This window comes from Ruditapes philippinarum, unplaced genomic scaffold (assembly GCF_026571515.1).
Source record: "Ruditapes philippinarum isolate M1 unplaced genomic scaffold, ASM2657151v2 ctg170_1_1_1_1, whole genome shotgun sequence".
NCBI classification, from domain to species: domain Eukaryota; kingdom Metazoa; phylum Mollusca; class Bivalvia; order Venerida; family Veneridae; genus Ruditapes; species Ruditapes philippinarum.
The window spans coordinates 313,493-320,395 of NW_026858297.1; the positions used below are offsets into that span (position 1 = coordinate 313,493).

A 6,903-nucleotide genomic window follows, 5' to 3' on the forward strand; every position below is an offset into this window, starting at 1 on the left:
GAGAGGCAATATGTTCGATAACATAAGCGTTGTTATTTTTTTGTAAAGAATTTTTAAGTCTGTGACAAAATATATATTTAGGAAGATATTGTCTGATGTATCACAAATGTTTAATTATTCGACAGACTGGGTTTTCCTATTGGATCATTGCGAAAGACAAATTAATTAATTCAACTTCATACTGAAAGTGAAATTGTGGCAAAAACTTATATTTTTTATTAATATTTGAGTATTATAATAACTTGACCAGACTATAACATGTTTGTTAGACAAATATTACCTTATTAAACGTGTCGATTGCTGATGTGCATATCGTTAAATATATATTAAGTCACAGCCTTGCTAAAAACTGTGATTTTAATTTGTTAATAAATATACATAGGATGATACTGGTAGATCAGTTAAGATGAATAAAAAAGACAATAACTTCTTATTCTGGCTGAAACAGCAAGATATGACAACATTCTACATATTGATTGCAAATAATAATTGTTTAAACGTATTCTTTTTTAGCTGTCACAGTCAATTTCGAAAAACTATTCTTTTGTAAACATTGTTCAACCTTAGGCATAAATATCTTGAGAGGCTGTCATTATGGCATTTTAGGGTTGTTGTCAATAAGCTGTTTGCCTCAATATTGTTATAATTAAAGTCTCGCAAAATGACTCTCTGTCCACACAGTGACTAAGACTGAGAAATCCATTAGATATTTTAATGTGGAGCCATGTTAAACAAAGAATCTATTATATATTACACTATGTAATGAAACTATCAATTAACTTTGAAATTTAAATTCTTCATACATGTATATATTTATATATGAATAAAGTTTAATATCTGATTGTGTATCATAATTTATAGACATTTTTTAAATTATTAAGATTACAGACAATTGGTGGTGAATGGTGAACGTTTTTTTTCCCTTTGATACATCGTCTTAGCAACCAAACAAACAAATTGAGTAATGTTCTTTCCGTGTTCATTTGATAATTCTTATTGTTAACCTATTGTATTGACAGTTTTAAGTGGTTCATATAATGATTTCTTTTCAATTCATCACGGACATGACGGACCGTGTGCAGATTTTTTTCCTCCAAATTTCGTATGAATTAGAAAGCACCGAATTCTTTTCAATTAAATAACTAATTGAAAATTGTTGATTTTTTTTCCTATATTATATTATATTACATTATATTATATTATATCATGAAAACACGTCCACACTTAACAATCCAAAATAATTCACTCTGTGCCACATTTATTTGACTGTTATCTTTAGAAAATGCTTTATTACGTCTTTGGTTATAACCATAATCATTTATGATGAAGATTCCAGACTGTTAATTGACGGTAACACACTTCTTTATTCTGTTCCGATGTTTAATTCCATATCATATCAATAAATATTACATTTGTGAGCTTTTTGCTTACATATGCATACAATATCGATCAGATGGCGTATGTATACCACTTGATTTCCACGAGAAGCAAATAGGGACCGATCAAACAGTACTGACAACTTTTTATTGATTAAAAAGCTTGAGCGCCTATATCGGTGCGTACACATACGAGTAAATGGTAACATTTCGATGGTATCAAATCTTGTTTATTTGACTGTAATTATGTAATTTGGCTTTACGCACTCGATTATCTTAGAGAGGATACATTGGACACTGCACTGTTCAAAACAGGGCAAGTGTTGCGCATATTAAACGAAAACTTGTTAAAAATCAGTAGCTGTGTATGACTGATAAAAAAGTTAATACGAATATCGCCATTTGTGTCTGCTAAAATGTGCTTATTCACGGTGATCTGTCATCTTAAAACCACTAGCAAGGATATAAGTGCAATTTGTAAAATCTAATAGAGGTTTCCTCTGCGCAACCACACTCCTGCCATTTTGAAGTATTTCAAAAAGAATGTTACACCAGAAATGTATAAAACACAGCGCGTTAAGCACGTACTCATTAAGCAAACCTCTTGAAAACTAATTTCAAATTCGGTTTAATGATTATTAAATTGATCAATATGTATCAAGGAAAGTGAGCATATGACGTCACTGTGTAAAATAAACACGTCATAACATTTATTTTAAACTGTTTGAAAGAGAAACAACAAGTTAGTGTCAGAAAGGCTCTTGAAAAAGAAATCAATGTCTATGTAAACAGTTAAGGAAAGGGAAAGACGAATAGAAATAAACGGTGTGCAAAATATTTCCATTGCCGTTTCTATAAATAAACTACACGTAATCCTATTCTGAAACATTTTTAATGAATCTTGCAAGCACTTGAGAAGGTTGATACTAATATGCCTTTATTGTACATTATTAATATCTTCAGTTATCTTCCCATAAGTACCTGATTGATAAACCTACAATATTCTTTTGATTAATTATCTGAATGAAAAAACTACTTTTTTGTGTCTAGAGGATGATCATTGTAATGAGAATTTTGTGCAATAGTTGGTAAATACAAAATCAAAACAGTATTTTAGTAAAATAAATCATGTTATTATCAAAATACGTTTAAAAATTTAGGCCTACAGTTAGTACCTGTTCAAACTTTCTTTGAATTATTATATGTACCTCATAAACGATACATTATTCATCAATCAAAATTGAAGTATGTTCAGGATTGTTTTGTACATAGGGCATCTGTTTTAAATTATCTACCATTCGCCTGAACTTGTTTTTATGAGCCTTTACTTTTCAAATGTCAGTCATTAATTGTTAGACACATGTACAAGCACCATAAAACTTCAAATTTCATTTTATAAGGCTTTTCAATATTTTCATATAAAAGTATGAACAACATATGTTTCCTTTTGTTGTACCTCTATTATAAAATTCGATCACGTGTCACTGTGTATGCTACTTTCCGGAAAAATGTATCCCCCTGACTTCAAATCCTTTATTTTCTGTCGTGTACTTCTCTTATTACTCATATTTTCCCCCATTTGAAATTCATATCGTAAGCGCGGGAAGATAATTTGTATCTTTTGGTAAATTTCCTCGTCAGACGACAATGTCGTCTGCTTCTTTTGACAACAGTTGTTTAGAGACATTCGTAAACCGGCCCGAAATTTAGGACTCATCCAAAGATAAATTATTGGGTTGTAGCAACTGTTGCTCATTGAAAGCCAATGAAAAGGGTTATGATCACCAACTAAGGTTATGGTATGAAGTGGTAACCAACATAAAGCGTAGAATATCACAACTGTCACCATCATCTTTATCTTCTGAAAAAAAAACAACAATATTGTTTTACAGATAAGTGTATCTACAAATAGCTGTACAAGAAATATGCAAAATTACAAGATTGCCACAAAAATGTAGTACATCTTTGAAGATATTACAATGTGCTATTATTACACAATATACGTTCGTTGTCCATGGAATCAGTTAAGACTGTTGACAAGACAAAACGAATCTTGTTAAAGGCATCGTAAGCCATTGACAAAATGAAACAAGAAAAAACATATTTGAGTATGTTGAAATTGAATCAGCGAAGGTCACCTGAATTTAGCAAAATTCTATTATGTCTAAGTGTTTGTTGAAGCTCACCTGAATAAAGTAAGATATATTGATTTAAAATGGAATTACAATCATGAATAACATTATGTACTTAATTTACAGTAAAAATATGAATAAATCAGATAGACCTCTCAGAAATAATGACTTGATTTCATGAAATAAGAGATTTAATTGCTCTTTAGGACGTTGTTCTTAAGAGCAAAAGTCATGAAAACAGTCCTTATATTAACCGTTCATGATTTGTGGTAGCAATATCGTCAATGAACATTTATCATTTCGAGCATATTAGAATAATCAATTTGATGCATTTAGAATGTATCTGTTAATTTATCTGTTACAGATTAATAAATTTATCAAATCTAAGTAAATCAGCAGTAATAAAATATGTAATATCAAATTCAGCGTCAAAGGTCGGCTAATTACGTAATCAAATAAATTCTTAAGTGAATATTGGGCTAGCAAGCAGATGAAATCTTGGCAACAACATATGCTATAATAAGCAATCAATTAATGTGGAAACATTGATGTATGTTTCAAATCATAATCTACTTATATTAAGTGTGGTTTCTGTTGTTGAGGGGGAAACACTTCGAACTAAGGCTGAAATAAAGCTGTAATGTAATAAGAAGATAGAGGAATTCATTTGAGGCAAATGAAAAAAAAATCGAAATTGTTATTAGCGGTATCAATCAAAGCTGGTAAAGCTTTCAAGTATTTATCACATAAAACAAGGCATAGAAGTGTAATAAATAGAGGATATTGAATGAGTGTTGGTTCAATACTGAATTTATTAAACGAGTTAATAAAATTATATTATGCGAGACTCTGGCGAGCAAAATATTATTTTATTCAACGTGTTTAATAAACTCAGTAATGGACCTACACGAATATAATATTTTATTACAATTTTTTATGCTTTTCTGTGGTTTATAGGAATATATCAGTGATATAAAATTGAAAAATTTCACTGTTTTAAACAGTGAAATTATCAATTTGATAATTTCACTGTTTTGAATTTAAGCCCCTTACGTTGTTTTAGTGAAAGACAAGCGTGCACAGTACTGGGAACCAACTTAATGATGTGACGTCGTAAATGACGTCACGTTGTATTATTATTTGGCGCGCTTTTCATTCAGTATTAGGTTTAATGTCTTTTTAAAACGTTTCTTTGCATAAAACAAAGAAAATTTGTTTAGTTTAGTGTAAGATCGAAATATACTACACCTTGTGAACACCAAAAGCTGCGCCACTCGTGAAATATACCATTTGGTGCTCACTCGGTGCAATATATTGATCTTACACTGAACTAAACAAATATCCTCTATCTATTCATCACATTTCCTAAAAGAAACACTGTTTAAAGTGCAAAACAAAAACATTTCATTGACGCGCCTATAGTGTAACGCTAACATTTAGCGCGTCTTTACACTATGATTGTACAACATAAATGACGTCACGTAAAAAATATGCACGGCCGTGCAATGCCATATTTACGGAGTCGCAAAATCGGCAAGGATATGTGATAAAGCCATTTATTCAAAATATTACACAAGTCTATAAACAATGCAACGTAACGTCATTTTAAACTAAATCTCAAAAGTTTTTGAGTGAAATGGTTTTAAATGGGCTCATTTTCCATAAATATTTCAAATATTAATTGAAAAAATAGGTATGTATCTTTTGAAAAATACTTATAAAATATTTCTTGAACAAAAGAAACTATAAAATATAGAACATTTTCTTGATACTAATAACTATCAAAAAAAGTTTTATGTATAAACCCTTTATATTTAACGTAAGCAATTTACAATTCGATATATCTACAACCATACGTCATTTGTGTCATACGTGGTACAAAAGTTTGCGCTATACTGTAAGTGCGTCAAAGCAAAATGAACATTTTCTTTAAACCGTATGCAGTTCATTTTTATGATGGTTTGAATACGTGATTCAAGCTCACTTAATAGAATGGTGTAATTAAAATGATTTGAATAACAATGACTTTTGTATATAATAAAGTATATTGCGCTCTAGTACTTAAGGTTTTAACGTTTGTAAACACAAAGCACCGCTTCAGATTTTATACTTACTTTTTCCTTAGCAGTTGCCAATTGAAGTTAACGTTTATTTCTGTCTGTTCCTTGAATATTCTTTATCCATATATTGTATCCAATTTTAGAATATGAGAATAATAGAATGGTCAATGGTCCAAAGTAATGCAAAAACCATTAACGACAATCCGTACGAATATTGTTTAGTATTATTTTCCCAGGTTTCAAGACATTGTCCACTTGTGTTAGAATGGTAAATCACTCTTGATTTCAAAAACGTTGGTAACGGTATAGTAAACGACATCACCCATATTTTCCAAGAATCGTTAACGCAGTTTGTTTTTGTGGTATTCTTGGTTTGAATGGATGAACAATCACAATGTATCTGTCTATACTCATGGCAACAAGGATGTAGGAACTTAGAAACACAGCAACAACTTGTATGTATAGCACAATAGGACACATTGTCTCACCAAATAGCCAATAATAAAGAATCATATTGGCAATAAAGGTAAATGGAATACAAAACGCGGCCATGATTATATCACTAACGGCGAGGTTTACAATAAAATAGTTCGGCACCGTGTGCATTCGTTTATAAGCATACACTAAATAACAAACAATCCCGTTTCAACCAACAGCTATGATTGTTACAATAGAATACATGACGATAATTAAGACCTGTACATATTCGGATATCTGAAATGCCTCATTCTGAAATGCCTTCGTTGAATTCTGTTCATTTTCTAGACCCTCTTGCATTTTATTATCACACATGTGACCAGATCATTACCTTGTGCATTATTGAATGATGTTGATGATTTACGTAAGATGTTTTATTGAAAGAAATATGTTTTTATTATAGATCAAATCCTAATGATGAAAGGAATTGTTGAGTTTGTGATTAAATATAAATAATGATATTGATGATGAATATCATTTTTTCTCTCTAAAATTGTACTGAAGAAAGCAAACGTTTTATGCTTGAGTGATTGTTCAAATTGAATTTTATCGTGACAAAGTAATTACACATTTAGGTATTTAAATATTTCTGCGAACATTATATTAATTTCTATATTGTTATTTTTATATTCCACCCTATAGCATGTATAGTAATCAGTATTTTTCATGACTGTTATAATATGTCGTAGAGTGTCCATGACAAAAAATCATAATAAAAAAATAAAACAATGTCTATCCAAAAGTATCTCACGTCATAAAGTTTTAATTACAATTTAGAAAAAAGTGATATTTCATGCGACAGTTGTCATTGTGAAATATTTCATATACTTTTTTGTTTGTGCGTGTGTGTCACACAAT

The 6,903-nt window shown here is 30.2% G+C and overlaps 1 pseudogene; it reads right to left on the reverse strand.

The window, feature by feature from the left end:
• Positions 1-2,850: 2,850 nt before the first annotated feature.
• On the reverse strand, positions 2,851-6,345 carry LOC132752707 (RYamide receptor-like; annotated as a pseudogene).
• Between the last annotated feature and the right edge of the window lie 558 nt (positions 6,346-6,903).